Source organism: Macaca nemestrina, chromosome 11 (assembly GCF_043159975.1).
Source record: "Macaca nemestrina isolate mMacNem1 chromosome 11, mMacNem.hap1, whole genome shotgun sequence".
Taxonomy (NCBI): domain Eukaryota; kingdom Metazoa; phylum Chordata; class Mammalia; order Primates; family Cercopithecidae; genus Macaca; species Macaca nemestrina.
Genome location: NC_092135.1, coordinates 134,768,391 through 134,792,611, shown reverse-complemented (window position 1 = coordinate 134,792,611; position 24,221 = coordinate 134,768,391). Strand labels below are relative to the sequence as shown.

Genomic DNA, 24,221 nt, shown 5'->3' with positions numbered 1-24,221 from the left:
GCTTGCGAGAATGGACTGCAGGACCTCCTGTAAGGCCACTGACCCAGCTCCCCAAAGGCCCTATTGAGACAGGCTGAATGACGGCTTGCCTGCCTGGTGCTGCTGCTCAGGGCTGCAGAATCGTGTCTTTAATTCCTTCTATTGGCAATTATTTTTTAGGTACCTATTGTGATTCTGTGCCTGGCAACAATCCTACAGTTCTGCATGGGAGAGAGACAGTGGCTATAACAGTGGAGGAACATTATGATGGGGAATATGGGGTCCTCAGGGTCACGCTGGAGAACATTTGCCCAGGTGGGCAGCCTCCTCAAGGAAGGGACAGCTAACAGAGGCCTGGAAGAAAAATAGGATGTGGCCAGATGGGAGTGGCCAGCCAGGGGCCAGAGATGCAGGAAGCATTCCACCCAGAGGAAACAGCAAGTGACAGAGTAGCAGGTAAAGGACAACAAGGGCCTGAAGACCTTGGGCGAGGCTCTGGCAATGGGGGGACGGGGTAGAAGGCACGACCTATGGGGTTGGGAGAGACCAGTGTCCTAAGTCCTGTGGGGACATACTGAGTTTATCCCGAAGCAGAAAGGAAGCAGTGCTGGGTTTTGATAACGAGTAGGCAACTTTGTCCTGAACCCAAGACCTGAGACAGAGCTCTAAAAATTTCCAAGGGCATTGTCCAGAACAGTAAGCACCAAGTCCTTGCACTATCAGACCCTCCCGCGGGACAGACTTGCCAGCAGGCCTGGGCCACACCAGAGGCGGAAGAGGCGGGTCATCAGCTGCTCACTTCTCTCCAGCCCTGGAAGCCAGAAGCTGGGGGCTGGAGAGAGGGAAGACACTCTAAACTGGATGGAAACCTTTCAAAGGTTTGACATGACAACTCACAGGATTTTTTAATTATTAAAATGAGACTGATCTTGGGACTACATGCGGCTGGAGGGCTTTCAGTTATCTGGGAATGATGGACCAAAAAAAAAAACAAACCAACCATACAACGACGGGACTTTCCTCAATTCATTCAGGACAAGTCAACAAAGAAGCGTAAAGGGAGTTACAGGGCATGTTGTTGCTTCCTGCTTCTCTGATTCTCCCTGTGTGCTAGAAGATATTTGCCTTTCAGATGGGTTTTTCTGGCATTGGTGAGGGGAGATGATCAACAGCAGGAGGGTGAGCTGAGAGACAAGCCGGGAATGGCCTGGCAGGTTGCACTGATCATCCACACCACAGGTAAGATGACCCGCGCGAGAGAGGACGGACAGGAACGTGTTCAGGCTCTTGTCAATTTCTGGGGGTGGGAGAACCTCAGCAGGAAGGGAAACAGCATTTCAGAGAAGCCCAGACATCTTTTAAATGGCCACCGCGTCTGTTGGCCACTATGAGAATGAAATGGAAAAACTCAAAATGGGTAGCTTTGGCCTCTGGCAGTCTTTGTTCTGCAAACGTGTGTGTTCAAAGCCTGGCATTTCACATCACCTTACAATAAGAAAATCTACGTATCACATTGCTGAGGTTGCCCTGTCTGTGCATAGAATCCCTGGGGAACTTCAGGCAAATGCAGATTCCTGAGCATCCTCCAAGGATTCTGGCATGGAAGGCCGTACTCCTGAGGTTAGTCATCATTGTAATCAGGTGATTACACTGCAGTCATCCTAAGGTGAAACTCTTGAGATACGTTGCAGTGCAACCATAGACTTTAAAGAAGACACAACCGTTCCGGAGTTTGGGGGTGTCTGGTGGGAATTCTGCTTTGTTATGTTGTAGACATCTTAGTCCCTCTGATCTGCAGAAATTCCTCATCATTTTCAGCCTGTTGATGGCAGCCTTTCTATTTTCCAGTGAAGATACAGAACTTTTTCTTTCACATTTCTTTGATCGCGCGTGTGAGTAAGGGGAGGGAGGAGTTAAACGCTCATGAGTTACGTCCCCACCTTGCAACAGAAACCTATGCCCATACTTTTTAAGCCCTAATTAAAGCATGTCAGGATCAGCCGCATTCGGAGCCTCCAGTTATACTCTAATAAGATAGTCAGTGCAGCTCACGGGATGATAAATGATTTTATCAGCATTATCAAATTACATGGAAGGAATGCAGGAGGGCCTTTAATATGCTGCCTGAGGAGGAAGCACACGTCCTGCGGGGAGTCGGGGCTCTCTGGGTTTCAATCCATTTCCAATTATCCTAAAAAATGACAAGACTAAGGGCATTGAATGGGCCAACCCTTCCTTCATATTAATGTAGCCCCACTGTCACCCTTGTTTTCTGATCCTTGCTATCTTCAGGCAGAAGGTTGAATTACAGAGTCTCAGAGACCTGCTCAGTATTTCAAGGCAACAATGGGCTGTGTAACTCCCATCATTGTTTGGTTGGTTTGGTTTTTTTGGTCCATCATTCCCAGATAACTGAAAGCCTCATAAGTTCAAGCAGCACAAAGCAAATTCATTTATCTTAAAGAAAATTAATTAACTAATTGTGGAGGCAGTGTTTTGCATGGTCAGACCAAATTCTACCTGCTTGAATTAAATCCCAGTTTTACCAAGCCTGAGCCATGGAACCTGGCTGGGCAAGTTCCTCTGCTTCTCCGTGATTCAGTCTCAGTCTCCTCACCTGTAAAATGGGGATAAAATAGTATTTACCATGTAAAATATTTGTGAGGATTAAATAAAATAATGCCTATAAAGCACTTTGCACAGTACCTGGCATCTTAGAAGTATGCAATATTTATGCACTATCATTGTTTTTCACACTCTTGGTGAGACTTGGGACTTAGCGGATGGTGGGCTTGCCTCTCTATCCTCTGACTCCTCCATAAAAGCCCCTGAAGTAAAGCACTTATGAGCGTCTAGATTCTCATAGAGATGATCCCAGGGAACTAGAGCCAAGGACCAGAGGGAGTGAGAAGAGGAAGGAAAGCCAATATAAGTGTATGTTACTAAGATGCTCACCAAGGACAGGGAGAACTCAATCCCACCTGAGACCCTTGGAAGGACCCCTCCAGGGATTCAGGCTAAGGGGCCATCATCTATTGGCTTCCTTCCTCAGCAGTTGAGGGTTGCTCCTGGGCATTACTCCCTAAATATCTACATTGCTAGTTAGACAATGGGTTTCTAGCAGAGTCTACTTGCTGGGAAGCCCTGGAAAGAAACTGGAAAACACCACTTAGGCTGGAGGATCTCAGGTATGGAGACTTTGCAGGGAATGGTTTGATACCCCCTCACCGAATTCAGAAGGATGTGAGTTGGATAGCACAGGCTTAGGAGCCTGGGCTGGTAGGATTCCCCCTTAGAGACACAGCAGGAGTGTAGGTCAGGGTCAGTTCTGATGCCGTAGGGGTGGTGAGGATGGAGTGGCCAGAGCTTGTGGTAGATGACCCCAGTCAAGGAATCAAGGTGCTAAAGACATAGCCAAGGGAAAAAGCTGAATATCAGCAATTCAGAGAATGCACAAGATAAGGATGTGGGGAGCTGCAACAGTATCCCAAGTTAATGGCCCTGCTGTTTCCTTTCACACGCTGCATGCTCACTGCTCGGGGGCCTACAGCACCCCAGTACCTGCTACAAGATGGGTAGCCATCCTGAGAAATCTGAAAAATGCTTGACCGTGATTTTGTGTGGTGGCTTGTCATTTTGGGTCTAATATGACTTCAAGCATTGTCAGCTTCAAGAAGTTGATGTACTTGGGCAACAAAACGGAAACACGAGAGAAGGAAAAGGGTGTTAGCAGCTCCTCACAGGCTGTGCTACTCCCTCCCCGCATCACTAGACACGTATCCTGACAAGTCCTTGTGGATACAAGGCAAAAATTTAATCAAAGCAACATTTTCAGAAGTCCAATATCACAGCCTTGATTAGCTAATAAAATCCCAGTGGCCTGACGATATTAGTTTTCTGAATTGTAATTTCCATTTTTACTGTAATTCATCTTTGTCTGAGTCCAGATTCATTTCTTTCCAGCTCTGGGCACCAGTTAATTTGAATAAATGAGACAAGCACAGTGGACAGGTGAATATCCATCATATGTCCCACGTCTCCCGGGGACCGAGGCATCCACACCCTCCCGTGGGCCCTCCCATACGGCAGGTCCTTGCCTAATGTGCTGTGCTGGCATCTAACAGGTTCAGATGAGGGCAGCCGAGACAGCGAATTGCCCAACAATTAAGGGTTTGGCTGGTCTGGGCTCCACGGCGCCTGATGCCCTCGAAGTTTCTGTGACGGATTAAGTGTTCACAGCTCCCCACTGCCATCGCAGCCTCCCCTCCCTTCAAGCCTGCTGTTAAGCTGTCAGGGTAAACAATGGCCCTGCCTCGGGTTGCCCTCAGTGTCCATCAGACTCAGAGAAGCAGACGGCTATTGTCACTGTTGGCTAAACTCCCATCCGCGGGCAATGTGTGTGTGTGTGTGTTTTATTTTTCCTCTGTGTGGTCCTCATCTGGCTGAAAACAACTTTCCAAAAAGCAATTAACTTTCCATTCAAAACGAGGTGAAACCATTTCTCCTCCCATTCTCCCCCTTAAAGATACTTCAAGGCTGGAATATCCAGGGCTTTCACTAACCGAGGCAACATGGGGAGATTTTGTTCTAGAAGATTCCATAATTTAAGGACTCCAGACCTCAACCCAGCTCCATTCCCGCAGTCCCCCAGGCATTCACTCAGAGCTGATGGGAAGTTTTTTCAGCTCTCTGGACCATGGCCAGCATCATAGCCGTGGTGTCTGCCTTGCTCTCTCATCTGGGCTATGACTTCCTGGGGGCACTGTTCCCCCATTTGCAGATGCATGGACCCAGCCCTCAAACACAACCACACATGAACACACACACAGGCCAGCCTCCTGGGAAGGATTTGCAAAGAATTGCCATCAGGGGCCTTGAAAATCAAATACCAGAGATAAGGGGTACCAGAGGGAGTCCAGCAGCCCCTGAGGCCCAACTCCTACCTTCTCAGTTCCCTGAGCACTGACCTCATGTTGTCCAGGACAGATGCCACTGGCTGTGTGGTTAGTGAGCACTGGGACTGCCCATGCTCAAAATGAGATGCTCTGAAAGTGTAAAATACATGCCCAATTTAGAAGTCAACATAAGAAAACAAGGTAAAATATTTCACACATAATTCCCATAAAGGGCGCCTGTGAAAATAATGTTGGATATACTGAGACCAATCAAATATATTATTAAAATTAATTTCACCTTATGTTTAAAGGTCTAAAGCTTGTATTCTAGAAAATTTAAGGTCGAGTGTAGGGCTCACACTGTATTTCCTTTGGGCAGCGCTGCTCCGGATTTTCCCAAGAGCACAGCCAACCCCGTTGCCTGGCCCCAAAGGCCTCTTGGAGTCAGGGAAGAGAGGTGCCCCGCAGAACTGCACAATCTCTGGGGCAGAGGAAAGTACGCTACGTCTGGCAGGCCATGAAGAAGCACAGGGGGCGTTACCCACTCACGGCTGCACAGCCTGCTTAGCCAGGCCTGCCCAGGTGAGAGCACAGAACCCACATCTTTGTAGCAAAGTCACTGTGAGTGTGTGAATGTGTGTGTGTGTACACCTGCATCCATATTCCACGAGAAACACAGCTGTTCAGTTTGTCTGACCCTCTTTGTGGAGAACCAAGAGGTTTATCTTGTTTATAGAGAGCCACGTCCACAGCTCCTTGAGTTTCATTCCTGAGTCCTCCTAGGAGGTGCATTCATTTTCTGAGGCTGCTATTTGTAACAAATTACCACGTATTTGCTGGCTTATAACAACGGAAATTTATTCTCTCATAGTTCTGAGGCCGGAAGTTTGATATCAAAGTGGTGGCAGGGCTGTGCTCCCTCCAAAGGACCTAGGAAAGAATTCCCTGGAGCTTCCAGTGGTTCCAGGGACTCTTAGGCTGGAAACAGCATCATTCCAGTACCTGTCTCGCCTCCTCCCCACCACCAGCCCGTGATCCCTTCTCTTCTGCTCGTATGAACTCCCTCTGCTCCGTTCTTACAAGAACACTTGCCATTACATTAGGCTCAAGGCCCAGGGCCCTTCACCGAACCACGCTTTGTGCCATGTGAGGTAATACTCACAGTTTCAGGGAGTGGGAAAGGGTCATTGTCTTCTTGGGGCCACTGTGAAGCCCCCACAGAAAGTGGAAATGAACTGCTGTTCAGGACTCCCGGTGAGCAGGGAACTTCTGAGTTCTCACTGCCTGAATGTAGCTGCTGTCCCAGAAGGCAGCTGGCACGTACCCCTCTAACCCAGAGTGAGTATTAAATGCATTTTACATTTTATTGAACTCTTTGTTGATGTGAGTAAACACCCAACAACTTCTCATTCCAGGAATCTGGCAATAAAGTGGTTCAAACCAAAATCACTCTATAAGCAGATAGAATTGTGTGCGCATTTATAGTGCATAGATTTTTTTCTAAACCACACTGGTGTGAATGAAGCCAGACCCCTGTCTCAGGCTGGTTGAGAGCTATTTATTGTTGTTTGGCTGGAGGCCTTCATCCAGAAAGACTGCGCTGAAACCAGACCATCATTGTCCAAGCCCCCTGCTGTGTCTCTGAGGGCAGGGCGCAGCTACCTGCACAAGAATGACCTGGATGCTTGTAAACATGTCCACTCCTCAACCTCTCTCCAAATCAGAACCTCTGGAGATTCTTTCCTCTGCCCCAGGAGCTGCATTTCTACCAAACTCTTCTGGTGATTTTTCAGTAAAACAAGGCTTGAGAACCACTCCCCGGCTTTCTCTTGACCTCTGTCTTTAAGGGAAGCTGAGGCTACGGGTCAGCGCCCAGGGACAGGGGCAGGGCTGACCCCAGGGATCAGCCACTGTTCTGCAGTGTGGGACAAGTGCAAGCCAGCGAGTCATAAATCACACAGTGAGAACTTTATAGCCTCTGTCTCTATCTTGGCCGCCTCCACCTTTGACATCCAGCACTGGTTTACCTCTCAGTTGAGCAGAGAGAGCGAGCGGGCCTCGAAGGCTGAGACTAGGCAGGTCACAGAAACTGCCCTAAGGGTGACAGCACGACTTGGCCTTTATTCGCGGTAAATGATGGTGGCTTTCAAGGAGAAGCAGTGACACTAAGGTCCCTTCTTAACATCATGTATTATGAAAATAAGTCAGGCCAGGCGCAGTGGCTCATGCCTGTAATCCCAGCACTTTAGGAGGCTGAGGCGAGTGGATCACTTGAGGTCAGAAGTTTGAGACCAGCCTGGCCAACATGGTTAAACCCCGTCTCCGCTAAAAATACAAAAACTAGCCAGGCGTGGTGGCAGGCACCTGTAATCCCAGCTACTTGGGAGGCTGAGGCAGGAGAATCACTTGAACCCAGGAGGCAGATGTTGCAGTGAGCCAAGGTCATGCCATTGCACTCCAGCCTGGGCAACAGAGTAAGACTGTCTCAAAAAAAAAAAAAGTCAATTTTAAGGAAGACGGAAATTATAATGCAGAGAGTAAGCTAACTGGGAAGGTGGAATTGCTGAGTCACATTTGGAAAATACTGATTGCTTCTGCGAGTTAATTTTGGGTGCTTACTTGACTGGGTTAAGGGATTCCTTGCTGGCTGGTAAAGTGTTATCTCCGGGTGGTCTATGAAGTGCCTCCGGAAGAGGCTAGCATTTGATTCCGGGCTGAGTCAAGAAGATCCATCTCACAATGTGGGTAGTACCCTCCAGTGGGCTGAGGGCCCACATAGAACCAAAGGCCGATGAAGGGTGAATTCTCTGTTTCTGCATTTGGGACACACATCTTCTCCTGCCCCTGGTCATCAGAACTCCAGGCTCCCTGGCCTTGGGACTCCAGGACTCTTTGTAAGGAGAGTTACTCCCTCAGGTCCTAGGTTCTTAGGCCTTCTGACTTTGACTGGGCTAGGCCACCAGGCTTCCCTGGTTCTCCAGCTTGCAGATGGTCTCCGGTGTGTCTTCTCCACCTCCATAATCTCACAAGCCAATTCCCATAATAATATATATCCATATCTATGCCTATATCCCATTGTTTATATATACTGACTAATCTAATACACTGTTATTTCTTCATCTAATACACTGCATTTCTTCAGAGAAACGGAACAGATTGTGTGTGTGTGTGTGTGTGTGTGTGTGTGTGTGTGTGTGTGTGTGTGTGGTGTGTGTGTGTGTGGTGTGTGTACAGAGAGAGAGATTTATTATAAGGAATTGGCTCATGCAATTATAGAGGCCAAGAAGCCCCAGCATCTGCAGTCGGAAAGCTGGAGACCCTGAAGAGCCAATGGTGTAGTTCCAAGTCCAAAAGCTGGCAGGGTTCAGACCTAAGAAGAGCTGGTGCTTCATTCTGAGTCTGAAAGCGGGAAACAGACCATGGCCCAGCTCAAATAGTTGGGCAGGAGGAGTTCCTGCTCACTCAGCCTTTTGTTCTAGCCAGGTCTTCAGCTGCTGGGCGGAGGCCCACCCACAAGGGAGGGCCATCCACTTTCCTCATTCTGCTGACTCAAATGTGGCTCTCACCCAGAAACGCCCTACAGATACACCCAGAATAATATTTGCCCAAATATCTAGTTACCTCATGGCTCAGTCAAGTCAACACATAACATTAACCATCACACTGACCACTGCAACACACGTGATTAGGAATAAGGGTAAAAACGTGTGTGCAGGTGTGTGCACATGGGAATGTGTGCATGGGTATGTGTTTGTGTGCACGGTCATGGCCAGGGGGCAGCCCCTTGGCCCCCAGGACTTGCTTCAGCAGGGTCAGTTAATTGTCAGGTTGACCAGATGGTCATATTGGGATGTTCTTGTATCTTCCGGCCAGGACAACCTTGCTCAAAGAGGAAACTAACACTTTTGCTCTGACCTGTAAGTGTCACCTGACACTAATAAGCAAGTGGACCCATTGAGGCTGGCATCCTTGGGAAGCTCTGCATTGCGAACTGATACCCAATTCAGTGGGGGAACTGGGCTTCACGGCAGCAGCAACCAGGCACAGCAAAATCAAGAGGCAATCATTGGGCCATGCACGGTAGCTCACGCCTGTAATCCCAGCGCTTTGGGAGGCCGAGGCAAATGGATCACCTGAGGTCAGGAGTTTGAGACCAGCCTGGCCAACATGATGAAACTCCATCTCTACTAAAAATACAAAAAAATTAGCCGGGCATGGTGGCACGCGCCTGTAGTCCCAGCTGCTCAGGAGGCTGAGGCAGAAGAATCACTGGAACCCGGGAGATGGAGGTTGCAGTGAGCTGAGATGGTGCCACTGCACTCTAGCATGGGCAAAAGAGTGAGACTCCATCTCAAAAAAAGGTAATCATTATTATAACCCTACCCTCCGTACAGCTAATCTGCTTTGAGCTAAATTATTGAGCTAGAATATCACTGCCAAAAAGGACAGCAATTAATTGTAGAAAGTGTTAATAGAAAACATTTGAGAATAGTTTGTTTATTTACAGGATGAACGCTTTCTAAAAAGAAATAGCTTGAGGTAAAAATATCAATAATCAAGAACTTCATGATGTGACTGTGTTTCCATTATATCTGAATGTCACCTAAAATTTTACTAAGATTATTTCATTCATTTAGCAAATATTTATTAAGAACTACTATAAATCAAGAAAAACAAGACTAAGGCTGAGTATTAGGGACTGTTACATCAAAGATGTAATTTTAAAAAAATATAAATCAGACCAGGCTTGGTGGCTCACTCCTGTAATCCCAGCACTTCGGAAGGCCAAGGCGGGTGGATCACTTGAGGTCAGGAGTTTGAGACCAACCTGGCCAACATAGCGAAATCCCATCTCTACTAAAAATAAATACAAAAATTAGTCGGGTGTGGTAGCAGGCACCTGTAATCCCAGCTACTCGGGAGGCTGAGGCAGGAGAATCACTTGAATCCGGGAGGCAGAGGTTGCAGTGAGCTGAGATCACGCCACTGCATCCAGCTTGGGTGACAGAGAGAGACTCCGTGTCAGAAAAACAAACATAAACCTGTCCTCTCACTGGTCTGCTCATAACCTTCAGTGGTTCTCTCTTATCTCTCAGGAAAGGTATTGTATTAGTTTATTCTTGCATTGTTATAAAGAAACACCCAAGGCTGGGTAATCTATACAGAGAAGAGGTTTCATTGGCTCACAGTTCTGCAGGCTGTACAAGACTCATGGTGCCTGCACCTGCTCAGCCTCTAGGGAGGCTTCAGGAAAACTCACAATCATAGGAAAAGCTAAGGGGGAACTGTTTGCACACGGCAAAAAGCACACGGCAAAAGCAGGGGCAAGGCGGGCGGGTGCTACACACTTTCAGACAACCAGACAGCACAGTAACTCACTCACTGTCACCGAGAACAGCACCAAGGGATGGCGCTAAACCATTCATGAAGGACCTGCACCCATGATCCCATCACCTCCCACCGGCCCCACCTCCAACACTGAGGGTTACAATTCAACATGAGATTTGGGCAGGGACACAAATCCAAACCATATCCAACTCTCTCCTGTGGTCCCTGAGGCCCATAAGGTCCCACTGATGGCCCCTCTTTCACCATGCCCCAGCCACCTTTTCCTGTTTCTCCAGAGTTGGGATGTTTGAACTTTTTCTCTAGACCATTCAGTAAACATTTGAGGCTAAGTGTTTCATAAAGTCTCCATCACAACTCTTCAGCTCTGCCATCATACCGCAAAAACAGACACAGACATTTGGGTGTGGTTATATTCCAGTCAAACTTTGTTTATAAAAACAGAGAGTAGCCAGATTTGGCCTACCAGCTAGTGAGCTGACCTGCTGTTCCGAATCCAGGCCTGGTCCACGCTCCACCCACCACTGGGGTAGCCTCTTTCTTCTTGCCTGGCTAACACCTGCGCTTCCATTAGGTTTCACTAAATATTCCTGTCCCCGAGAGCTCTTCCCAGAGACTTTAGAATGGATTCTGTCTTTTAGAACAGTTATCCCAGTTGTAATTATAGAAAGAGAATGTATGTGTGTGTGCACGTGTGCATGCGTGCGTGTGTGTGATGGTTCAATGTCTGCCTCTCCATGAGTCACCAGGGAAAGCCAGCTTCACTCCCCATGCTATTCTCAGCGTGGCACCTGGTGTAGGCTCAATTTATATCTGTCGATCAAATTAATAACTTGGTGGAGTCATTTGATTAGAAAATTGAGTGGCTGCATAAAAGCCAGGCCAAGTTTGCCTCCTTGTTCTGACCAAGCCTAATAAATGGAAGTATGAGTCGATCCTTCTGTGGCTTCTTCTCAGCTTCCCTCCCCAGGCGAGGCGATGGGATCCAGGTCATTGGTTGTGCCTTCCTGTCTTTTGAGTGGACTCTCTGGGGAGCATGCCAGCAGCTTTTTCCAGGTCAACGTTTCCCTCACCAGCCCCGGGGCTTGGTGTGAGTTATTGAGCTTCTCTCATCTTGCATTTGCTCTTCTGTAAAAGCGAGAACCACGCTCATCTCATGGGCCAGTTGTGAGGATTAGCGCACTGACCTTCAGGGCCTCACGGTTGTTGGTGTGAAAAGTACGTTGCGTCGCATGATTTGATGCATCAGATTTCCTTCTGTGTGGAAAATCTACAGTAGGCCCTAGAAGACTCAAGAAGGAAAGAGCCAAGAAAGCCACGGACATTTCAGATGATGAAGGGAAATCAGCGAATTATGATTTTCTCTGTAAAGATCTCTTTAATTACAGCAGGGATAACTGTTCTAAAAGACAGAGTCCATTCTAAAGACTCAGGAATGAGCTCCCTGGGAAAGGAATATTTACTGAAACCTAATGGAAGAGCTGATGTTAGCCAGGCAAGAAGAAAGAGGCTACCTCAGTGGCAGGCGGAGTGTGGACCAGGCTGGTGTCGGAAGAGCAGGTCAGCTCACTATGGCTGGCGGGCCAAATCTGGCCCACTGCCTGTTTTTGTAAATAAAGTTTTCTGGAACACAGCCACACCCAAATTTCTGTGGATGTTTTTGTGGTACGATGGCAGAGCTGAATAGTTGTGATGGAGACTTGATGGAACACTTAGTCAAAAATGTTTACTGTGTGCTCTTTCAGAGAAAAAGCATTTAAAAACTAGCTTATTTCTCCCTTCTTCTTAGCAACATCAGATCTGGTTAAAATATTTTTCAGGAAATATATAGGCAGAATTTGATATAAAATACATTTTCATATCTATCACAGCAATATTTATAATAGAGAAAAATTAGAAGTAATCTGTGTCCAAAATCAGGGAACAGAGTATGTAGATCATGATGCATTCAGGCATTGAATTATATGTTTATCAAACATCTTTAAAGCCAGGGAAACAGGCCAGGCATGCTGGCTCATGCCTGTAATCCCAGCACTTTGGGATCCCAGCACTTTGGGAGGCAGAGGTGGGTGGATCATTTGAGGTCAGGAGTTCGAGACCAGCCTGGTCAACATGGTGAAACCCTGCCTCTACTAAAAATACAAAAATCAGCCAGGTGTGGTGGTGCATGCCTGTAGTCCCAGCTACTCTGGAGGCTGAGGCAGGAGACTCACTTGAACCCAGGAGGCAGAGGTTGCAGTGAGCTGAGATCACATACTGCATTCCAGTCTGGGTGACAGAGCAAGACCCTGCTCAAAAAAACAAACAAACAAAAAGCAAAACAAAACAGGAAAACACTTGTGTTCTAATGTTAAATAACAACCAAAGCAGGTTAAAAATTACCTATATAGGGATTTCATTTATATAAAAAAAAATGTATTTAAAAACACAGATTGTAATAAAGCAAAATATTAAACATGTCTTCTTCTTGTTAGAGATATGATGGCTGATGTGTGTATGTGTATGCATCTATGTATATTTGTGTTTATGTGTGTGTTCACTTTTCTGTATTTCCCTAATTTTCTACCCTAAGCAAATATGGCATTGGTGGCCAAGAGAGAGAAAATTTGTCTGATTCTGATATATGACATCCCAGACAGAATGTGAGAGAGATGGAGAGGTACCTCTTCCCAGCCTTTAAAGCCTACCTTAGACATTGAAGGGTTAAAAAGTCTGACGTGAGGACTCCTGCGTGGACATCAGGCTGTGGAAGGTGCAGCCAAGTCACGGTCATTGCCACCCTGGCCACCAGCGGATTTCAGACTGGGCTGCCTGGTGCAGGTGAGGGCATTGGCTCGCAGCCCCATTCCCCAGAGCTGCACTCCAGGGAAGGGCAGGCCAACCTGTGGGGAGCTCTGAACTGTTCTGTCCCTGGCTACCTGCAAAGAGGTGTGAGAGGGCCACTGCCCTCTGCCAAGAGCACAGCAAGCCCAGGCTTCAGGACGAACTGCTGACCTTTGTCATGATGCATGGGCCTTCCACTCACATCTCATTAAATCCCCAAAACATGCCTTGCAGGCTGCTGCTGTCATTATCCCCATTTTCTCCTGATGAGAAGACTAAAGGTTAAAAAGACTCAGTAAATGAACCAAAGTCTCACAGCCAGGAGTTGAATCTAGGTTCAACCCACTCTAAATTTCTCAACCTTCAAGCAGGGGACGACAAACCTCTCTTCTCAACTTGATTCATAAGCTTCTCTGCTGGGCACCTCTGCACCTCCAAATCCAGTGCCCCCTGGATTTCCTTAATTGAACTTGCCATCCCGTGAACTCCACTTTCTCCTCATGGGAACTTTATTAATTCAACAATTGTGTGTTGCAAGCCTGCTTTCCGTATGACACTGTGATAGGTTGGCCTTTGAGAAGCTGTGCAGTATGCATGTGTGACAGCACCCCAGTCCTTGAGCAGCAGGTGATGGAATGAAGGATGACTAGGTAATGGCTAAGCCGTGATTCCTATGTGACCTCATGTGAGCCTGGCAGCCCGTGGGTCAGATTCAGGTTCAGGCTCTTTTAACCATGCTGGCCATGCTCTGTCCCAGGCAGACGGCTTGACTCCAGAGGACCCACAGCATCCCAGCTGGTGGAGACGGGGAGGCCAGTGCAGAAGGGGGGCTTCCCTGAGATGGGGATACTCCCGCATGTCAGTAGTAGAACGGAAGGAGCCAGTGCAGGAGGAGGGTGTAGAACAAGGAGCGGAGGGACATGAGCAAGTCCCAGGGCTCCAGGAAGAGCCTGTCCCAGACACTCGCTCACTTAGACCTCTAGTCTGGGAGGTGCTAAGTTGTGAAACAGCAATAGTGGGGTGAGCTGAGCCTGGACGTGGGCCCTATTTCCCCACTGACAGTAGCTCCAGCCTGCCTGCAGATTCTCCCCACTGCAAACCATGCTGCAGGTCTTGGCAGGTGGCAAAGGCTCCATTAATGAGCACAAGGGCTGAGCCAGTCCAGCCCGAAGACTGTGGAGTAGGATGTGTGCTCTAAGAAACCACCCAGCCGACGCCCCCAGGTCTGTCTTCAGAAACTCACTCTATCCACCGGGGGTCCTAACTCTGTACCACAGTGACGTTTGAACGTCGTTTCTTTTTGCTTCGTGTAAGTTGAGTGTTCCCCTGGACTGACTGTTCAGTCGGGGTTCATGTGGCTGTATCCTGCCTCAAGGACCTCCCACAGGGCTGGGCAGAGAATGCAGAATGCCTGGGAAGCAGCTTGGGCTCATGTCAGCCAGACCCGGACTGGAATCCTGTCTCAGCCCTAGGAGCTCGGTCACAGTCTTTGTTGCCTCCATGACAGAGTTCTCATCTGTAAAATGGGATGATCACATCTAGAAGCCAGGGCTGGGGCTGAGTGAGGGGAGAGAGGTGCCTTGGGCACAAGATTGAAAAAGCTGCTCTCACATTCTGTGAGGGCAGAGAGTAACCGCCTCTTCAAATTGTATGCCTCTGAATTAGGCATCTTTCTTGCCTCACCCTAGTCCTGGCTCTTCCTGTGTCCACACTGGTTCCAGAAGTCCAACCACCTGCCTATGCTCACCTTCGTGCCCAGAAACCTGGGCTCAAAAGTCCCCACTGGTGTTGGAGGTAATTGCTTAAGGCACCACTTTGCAAATGGGGGATCTCCAACCATGAATGTAAATGGATATCCATTCAAAGTAGATGGCCATGACCAACATTTAAAAATTGAAATAGGATAGGCTAGCCTGGAATGGAATTCTTAAAATTAAAGAAAAAATCAGAATGTATCTTGTGTGATTTTTATAAGACATTTGCTTCCATTCTGTGTGTGTGCGCACTGTGTGTATGTGTGTGTCCCCGCATACACTCTGAGCTATAATGTAAACCGTATTCCTGACGTGAGCGCGCATCCAGGCTGAGGATGCACCTGCTCCTCCCCACCTGCTGGTCACTACCTGGCCTGTCCGTATCTCACCCCAACTTGCTTCCAAGCACACAGATGGCTGTCATTCCCAAGGGCAGACGCCACCTCGGGCCTATCTGTGTACAGGGTTTTATGGGTCTTTCTTCCTCTGTGGGGGCTCATGCCCTCGGCAGCCAGCTTCCAGGGATGACAGTGACCCACCAGGCCTCACCACAGTCATGGAGTGGGAGGGCCAGACCTACAGGCAAAGCTCACAGTTCCCAAGCAGTCTGGACACAGCCCTGTGGTGGCCCAGGCCCTGGGTGAGGCTCAGGGGGACAAGGGGAGGACCTTTCGCCCCACCCTTCCCCTGCCTCACTGTCCCTGAGGAAACACCTGGGGCTGGCTCCGAAGAACCAGCTGCTTCACCGTGTACTTGAAATGATGGTTGAAGCCTTTGCGAGGGAGTAAGGGAATGCCAAAACCTGTGAGACATATTGCTGGTCCTGAGATAAGACAGAGACTCACCACGGCTGATAATGAAGGCCTGTATATGAAGACAACAAGAGGCTGAAGACAGCCGGGAAAGGGAGTGGATTTTTTGACAACCTCATGTGTGAGGCCTTTTCCATGCTATTTCAAGAGCCCTACAACATGACTGTATTTCTATCTACAACTGATGAAACTGAAGTTGCCCCAAGTTTGTAAGAGCTGGGAACAGGAGTCACACAGGCATTCAGGCACAATGCATTCCTTCATTTATGCCACAAATAAAGATGAAGCAAATAGCGTACTACGTGCTCAGCAGAATGGCAAATATTAGAGAAATAAGCGCCCTCAAGAAGGTCAGTCTAGTGTGGGAAGATGGACACACCACAGGTAAGCGCATCCAAGTTATCAACGTTCTCCTGACTCAAAATAGAGCACACTGGGTGAGTGTTGAATTCCGCCAGGAGCAGGTGGTTAGGGCAAGGAGGCAGGGTGAGTGGAGGATTCCTTTCTCCATCTGGGTGAGACCTGTTCTAACAAGGAGATGCTGTTTTGAAGACGTGGACCTTAGAAAATGTCCTGACTGGGGCCCACATTAGCAAGGGCACCAGAGAACAAAATAACCAGCGCCCTAGCTGTGCCACGTGGACAGAATCCCAGAGGAAGACAGCAGGTAGGAGAAGACAGGAGGCAGCTGTCAAGAGCACAGGGAAGGAACTGTGTTATACGACACAAGCACATCTCTGCTCTCCATCCCCAGGGTCTACAGATGGAAGTCGCATTGTCTTTAATATCCCATTCAGAGGACAACCAGTCTCAAGTGTTCTCAAGAGCCCAGGGTTTACTGAGGACAGAAAAAGACCCAGAGCCCTGTGGTCATTAAGCAAAGTGAAGTGTGCTACACAAATGTCCATTTGGGAGGTTGTTTTTCAGGATTGATGAGGTCATCCCTTTGGAAAGAGTTCACTCGCTACACTTTCTAAAAGACACACCTGCATAGGTCTCCTGTAACCACCGGAGGTAAACGCATGCCACTTCCTGGAACAGGTAAGGGAGGGAGAGCCAGGAGAGGACCTGAGCGTAAGGAGGGCGGGGAACACGGGAGAGGTTACGTTCACTTTCAAGGAGCTGGTGCAGGCTCCAAGGAAGCAGAGATTTCCAGAGCTTTCACTGCTGCATACTGCTGAACGGTGACAGACGCAATCTGATTTTTATGTTGAAGTTTCAGCACCTAAAAGAGACAGGACTGCAGGCACTCATTAGAAAGTTTATATTCTTAGTGGGGTGTGTGTGTATGTTTGTGTGTGTGTAAACATATTTTAGCTGTTAGAAATACAAACATCTTGCATATTTCATGTTTTTCTTCCAACTAAGAAAAGGCTTTCCTTCGGGTTTGTAATCTGTAACCCCCTTGGAAGCCCAGGACAGAACTGGTAGAAGAAATTTGAACAGACTTTACGGGATACCAGATTGGCTGTTCTCGGGAAATGGTTTCTCCCAAGATTGCTTTCATTGTGAGAGTGCCTTTTACAAGGCCATTTTTGAATAATGGGTATGACGTTTGATTGGACCTTCCTTTAAAAAGGTCAGGTTTGCTTGAACAATGGCTCACGTCATTACTATGCATAATAGGAAAATACTGGCCAGTTGACAGACCTAAAGCAGAATGTATTTTTTCAACCATTTGATTAAGACCTTCTAGGGATGGTAACCCAGCAGTGTACATAAATATGGGAATATGGTAGTGATTATAATGTGTGAACAGGGCAGGGAGGTTAATTCTGTTTCATTTTGACACCTGAAGGTATCCAGTGAAATGTCAGCTAAAAATGTCCATATAAAACCACGCTCCTTTCTGCTTCCAGTCACCAAAATACACATTTGATATTAGTCAAAAGGCCAATAAGTGATGGGAAAAAAACAGATAACTCAAATCATATTGCATTGTCCATCATCCACCGACAGATACCCTAACAGAAACACCACAGAAAAACTAGGCTCCTTCATGGAGTCCTAAATAAAGCTGTCTTGTTACTGGAATACTGAAACAGACCCAAAGACAACCAAACCCCTTGTTATTAAGCGAAGAAACAGAGAACTCACCCCTGTCATCTGAGCTCATGAGCCTGGGCCACAAACACAATTACCCAGGTGATTGTGTCTTCCTGACACCAGAGTCTGTGCCTGAATGTACCCTGGGCTTGAAGCATCATCTTAATACTCTACCATGGACCACTCGAAGGCCTCATTGCATCAGCCCGGGGCTCTGAGAACCCCGGGGATGGGATGTCCTGGGTCCTGGTGCCTCAAAGCCCTCACCGCATCAGCCCAGGGCTCTGAGAACCCCGGGGATGGAATGTCCTGGGTCCCAGTTCCTGCATCCCCACTCTATCCTCGCATGCTGCTGCCTCTCCTGTACTCACTCCTGGCTCTGAGGCGTGCCCCTCACTGCAGTACAACCAGGTCCCCACAGCTTTCCAGGCTCCTCTGTGACTCCCACTCGAACCCCAAGCCCCCGTGAGTTACGTTCCAGTAACCAGAGCGCGTGATGGCCTGAAATGTGCATGTGGCCCCAATCCTGTTGCTTGAGCAGTATCCCTTCTCTCAGGACGCCTTTGTAAATTCTATGGGCCTGGCCTGCTTATTGGGCAGCGCCTGCCTTGTAATAGGCCATGAGACGCCATGACAAAACCACCCACAGTCCCATCACAGGCACAAAATCCTGATTTGACTCTCACAGCCACATCTTTTTCTACTACCCCTGACCAAATCACACACTGACCTCCCTCCAGGAGTTACCCCAAGGACAGATATTCAAGTTCACCCTAGATCAATGGCTCCCCTCACCTTGTCTTTGACACTCCTGTAGTGCTCCCAAGCCCAGCACTGGGCCATCCCTGAGTAGCCAGTTTGCCATCATGACCCCTGGGTTCTGTTCTCCTGTGAAGAGTAACGGTCAGGCCGTGAGCTGATGCAAACCCCCATTAGCAGACAGATGAGGAGTGGCACAGTCCATTCAGAGAGTCATCCTCTGTGCATGAACCACCCTGAAACTGAAAGGAGTGGCAGGAAGCCTCGTTGTCCGATGACTGGGGAAAGCCACAGCCATATAACAGTACTGTGCAAAATCCAGAGACTTTAGAATCAGACACTCCTAAATATAATTCTTGGCTCGATCATTTACCAGTCATGTGACCTTAGGCAAGATGTCTATCTCAATGCCTCAGTTTCCTCATCTGCAAAACGGAGAAATTCTAGCCCTTGAAGGACTGTTGTGGAAATTAAAGGAGACGTCAAACCCATTTATGTTCACAGTAGGTGCTCACTAAATGTTACTCTACTTCCCTTTAATCCCCATTCCAAAACTTAGTCCTCAACCATCTCTCCCTGACTTGCCCAGACATTACTGCCACCCCAGTCCTACATGAGGCTGCATATTCATCTAGAAGGGCATGTCTGTTGTAGGTGGACTTACAAGCAGCTGGCTTCGGATTCAGTCTGGGTTTAAATTGTGGGGTTAGGCCAGGCACAGTGGCTCACACTTGTAATCCCAGCACTTTGGGAGGCTAAGGTGGATGATTTGAGGCCAGGAGCTCAAAACCAACCTGGCCAACATGGCAAAACCCTGTCTCTACTAAAAATGCAAAAAAATTAGCCAGGTGTGATGACACATGCCTGTAATCCCAGTTAGTAAGCTAAGGCAGGAGAATTGCTTGAACCTGGGAGGCGGAGGTTGCAGTGAGCTGAGAGCATGCCTCTGCACTCTAGACAGGCAATAAAGTGAGACTCTGTCTCAAAAACAAAGCAAAACAAATACTGTGGCTTTATGACTTGCAAACTATCTAGTCCTGGTCAAGTCGATTCATCTCCCTGCCTGTTCCCTCAATCATAAAATGAAAACAGGACAAGTCACACTTACCACAAATGATTACTTTGAGAAACAAACAGGCTTCTATTGGGAAAGCACCCATGACAATACCCGGCAAATGCCAGCCCCAGCTTGTGCCTTCCTTGCCTCTTCTTGTGGCAGCAGTGGTTGGGAGGGCATGAGCTTCACAATTGCTTTTGTCCTGCCCTCTCTGACATGCCCAAGGTCTGCAGAGATACCAGAGCCCTTGGTTAAGGGCAGGGTCCTGCTCTGCCCCTAACCAGGGGCTGTGTGGGAACCTGCTTCTCTCCTCTCCAAATTGAAGAGGTTAACAGAGTCCCCCAAGGTCACTTCCAACGCTCTATTTACATCCTTCCATCTTCTCGCCATCTCTCCAGAAGGAGACACGGCAGCGGGAGGATGAAGCCATCCCTTGGGCTGGTGCCTGTTCCTTTCCTCTCTGTTCCCCATGACACTTGCCCTAGGTCTTTCTGCCCTAAGCTGTTCCTAACAGCCACTGCCACTCAAAGCCTCAAAGCTCTCGTCCTCATCTTATAAATAAAGTAAAAATAATAACAATAACAACAACAATAGTATTAATAATAACAAGGCTTAGAGGATAGAGGAGGGAGATGTGGGTACTCTCCTAGACCTTGAAACTGCAGTGACCCCCCCTTTTCTCCCTTCTCGAGATTTAATGCACACTAAACTTGGGCCAGAGCAGAAGCAGCCCATTAAATATTCCACCCACCCCCGTACACACACACCACACCACAACACAAAGAATATGTTTGCAACAGATATCCCTGGAGATTTTCCTCAAATCATCCCATGAAGAACCCAGATCCACCTGTTACACGCTTTCCATGTGTGTGTTTGGGTGTATACAGAGCAACTCAAAGCCAGTCGAAGGGAATTGATTGGCCCCTTCTACTTTCCCAGGCAGGTAGCCGGAACGCATGAGTCTCTCAGGGACTTGGAAAGATAATTTTACCTGCATACGTAGCCTTAGAAAATGCAATTCAAATTGTCCCTGTTTGCAGATGACATGACTGTATATTTAGAAAGCCCCATTGTCTCAGCCCAAAACCTCCTTAAGCTGATAAGCAACTTCAGCAAAGTCTCAGGATACAAAATCAATGTGCAAAAATCACAAGCATTCTTATACACCAGTAACAGACAAACAGAGAGCCAAATCATGAATGAACTCCCATTCACAATTGCTTCAAAGATAATAAAATACCTAGGAATCCAACTTACAAGGGATGTAAAGGACCTCTTCAAGGAGAACTACACACCACTGCTCAGTGAAATAAAAGAGGACACAAACAAATGGAAGAACATACCATGCTCATGGATAGGAAGAATCAATATTGTGAAAATGGCCATACTGCCCAAGGTAATTTATAGATTCAATGCCATCCCCATTAAGCTACCAATGACTTTCTTCACAGAATTGGAAAAAAACTGCTTTAAAGTTCATATGGAACCAAAAAAGACCCCATATTGCCAAGACAATCCTAAGCCAAAAGAACAAAGCTGGAGGCATCACGCTACCTGACTTCAAACTATACTACAAGGCTACAGTAACCAAAACAGCATGGTACTGGTACCAAAACAGAGATATAGACCAATGGAGCAGAACAGAGTCCTCAGAAATAATACCACATCTACAGCCATCTGATCTTTGACAAACCTGACAAAAACAAGAAATGGGGAAAGGATTCTCTATTTAATAAATGGTGCTGGGAAAATTGGCTAGCCATAAGTAGAAAGCTGAAACTGGATCTTTTCCTTACTCCTTATACGAAAATTAATTCAAGATGGATTAGAGACTTAAATATTAGACCTAAAACCATAAAAACCCTAGAAGAAAACCTAGGTAATACCATTCAGGACATAGGCATGGGCAAGGACTTCATGTCTAAAACATCAAAAACAACGGCAACAAAAGCCAAAATTGACAAATGGGATCTAATTAAACTAAAGAGCTTCTGCACAGCAAAAGAAACTACCATCAGAGTGAACAGGCAACCTACAGAATGGGAGAAAATTTTTGCAAACTACTCATCTGACAAAAGGCTAATATCCAGAACCTATAAAGAACTCAATCAAATTTACAAGAAAAAAACAAACAACCCCATCAAAAAGTGGGCAAAGGATACGAACAGACACTTCTCAAAAGAAGACATTCATACAGCCAACAGACACATGAAAAAATTCTCATCATCACTCGCCATCAGAGAAATGCAAATCAAAACCACAATGAGATACCATCTCACACCAGTTAGAATGGCAATCATTAAAAAATCAGGAAACAACAGGTGCTGGAGAGGATGTGGAGAAATAGGAACACTTTTACACTGTTGGTGGGACTGTAAACTAGTTCAACCATTGTGGAAAACAGTGTGGAGATTCCTCAAGGACCTAGAACTACAAATACCATTTGACCCAGCCATCCCATTACTGGGGATATACCCAAAGGATTATAAGTCATGCTGCTATAAAGACACATGCACATGTATGTTTATTGCAGCACTATTCACAATAGCAAAGACTTGGAATCAACCCAAATGTCCATCAGTGACAGACTGGGGGAATTAAGAAAATGTGGCACATATACACCATGGAATACTATGCAGCCATAAAAAAGGATGAGTTTGTGTCCTTTGTAGGCACATGGATGCAGCTAGAAACCATCATTCTCAGCAAACTATCGCAAGAACAGAAAACCAAATACCGCATGTTCTCACTCATAGATGGGAACTGAACAATGAGATCACTTGGACACAGGAAGGGGAACATCACACACCAGGTCCTATTGTGGGGAGGGGGGAGAGGGGAGGGATAGCATTAGGAGATATACCTAATGTAAATGACGAGTTAATGGGTGTGGCACACCAACATGGCACATGTATACATATGTAACAAACCTGCACATTGTGCACATGTACCCTAGAACTTAAAGTATAATTTAAAAAATTAAAAATAAATAAATAAATATATAAAAGGAAAATGCAATTCAACTGTGCAAATATTTGCTCAGGCCCTCCATGCTTCAAGACGTATCCCTAAGGATGCTTGTTAGAGAGGCCAGCTCAGCAGCTGAGGTGGTCTCACTCTGGCTTTCTTTCCTGAGCAAGCTCTTCACAGTTGCCTGACACTTTGAATTGTGTAAACCATAAAATTAACAACAGCCCCAAAGATCAAAGGCCAAATTAGACATTGCAAAGCAAGTAATAGTACACAGGCCTCATTTCTGGCATGGTAAAGGAATTCCTCATACTGCACACAGCAATGAAGAGCTGGTTGGATATCTCTCCCCCAACTCCCTGGCAGGAGGCATAAGTTGCCCCCCAAAATTTTGGACAAGAATAAGAGTACTGCAGATACTGATGGTTCAAAACTCAAATCTTTAAATGATCTAAAAATAGAATTAGGTGCATTTCTGAGGACTTGGAAAATCTTTTAAATAGAAAATTATGCTCATTTTCAATGATAAAATATTCCAGTGGAAATACAAAAGTTATAATAATAAAGCACATAAAACAATAAATGTTTTGACATTCAAAATGGCCAGATTTGAAGAGAAAGCATATGGTGTGTTTACATCTGCCAATTTTCAGTGCCATTCTAGGAGATTTTATGACTGGGAAACACAGTACATTAATAAGCAAATGCATTATTAAATTAAGCATGGCTTTAGGTGCTTACGCTAAGGAAAAAACACCAGGCAATAAAGTGAGAAATTATTTCACACTAAATAAAACCTTCGGCCTACTTTGTAAATCTTTCCCCTGCCCCAGAACCTCCATTCATGCTCCCAGCAACCCATTCCTGAAGGCAGAACACGCCAAGCCTTGCGTAATACGTGCTCCGGGTGGGAAGATGGATGGGCTGGGGTCTGCTTGGAGCCGAGCTGTTGCTGGGCTCTCCTCATGGCAGGAACGTCACTTGTATGCCAGGAGAATCCGATTTGCAGAAAGGAGCCAACCTAAGGGTGTTTGGGCCCTGGATTCATTCATCCACTGGCATAAACTATGCCATTCAATGAGTGTGGTACTGCAATGAGACACAGCCCCCTTGGGATCTTAACGCTCTATCAAGCAAATAATGCATATATAAAATGAAAAAGTAGAAATAAGAAAGTCAAGAGAATAATAAAGAATAGTGAGCACTTATGGAGCCCATTCTCTGTGCCTGCCCAGGGCCAAGTGCTTTGCAAGCGTTAGTCCATGCTAACCCCTCCCCACAAATCCCAGGAGTTGAGAGATTCTCCTCCAGGATCTGGCTGCTATTGAGAAGATATGAGAGAGTCCAAGGCTCATTTCTAGCAACTTTACAAGCTTCAACTTGCTTCTCAATAGCCCCAGTTTCCTAACTTCCTTTATTCTCATAGCATATTTTTTGTAAGGTACCTTAAACCACTTTGGAACATGATAACTTTGTAAGAACTTGTTTACTAAATTTAACATGCCTGAACTTAAACTATTTATCATTTCCCCTAAACCTACTGCTTTTCTGGAGTAGGCTATTTTGGTCCCCAGAGCTCAAACACTGTTGCCTTCTTTGCTAAGTCCCTCGTACCTTCCAAGATTTGTCTCCCTACCCTGCCTAATAAAGTACTGGTCCATTCCTCTGGCAGCATCTTCCTGGCTCATTCCCTCACTTCCATTCCCACTATTGTCATCCTGAGTGGTACACAGGATGTTACCTAACCTGGGATATGGAAATACTCTTCCCATTGGTC

At 46.8% G+C, this 24,221-nt stretch overlaps 1 long non-coding RNA gene across 1 annotated transcript; it reads left to right on the top strand.

The window, feature by feature from the left end:
• Positions 1 to 610: 610 nt before the first annotated feature.
• Positions 611 to 22,280, top strand: LOC139357263 (uncharacterized). The gene is made up of 3 exons (XR_011610171.1): positions 611 to 1,218; positions 5,254 to 5,456; positions 8,748 to 22,280. It is a non-coding gene; the product is annotated as an uncharacterized lncRNA (long non-coding RNA).
• The last annotated feature ends 1,941 nt before the right edge of the window (positions 22,281 to 24,221 follow it).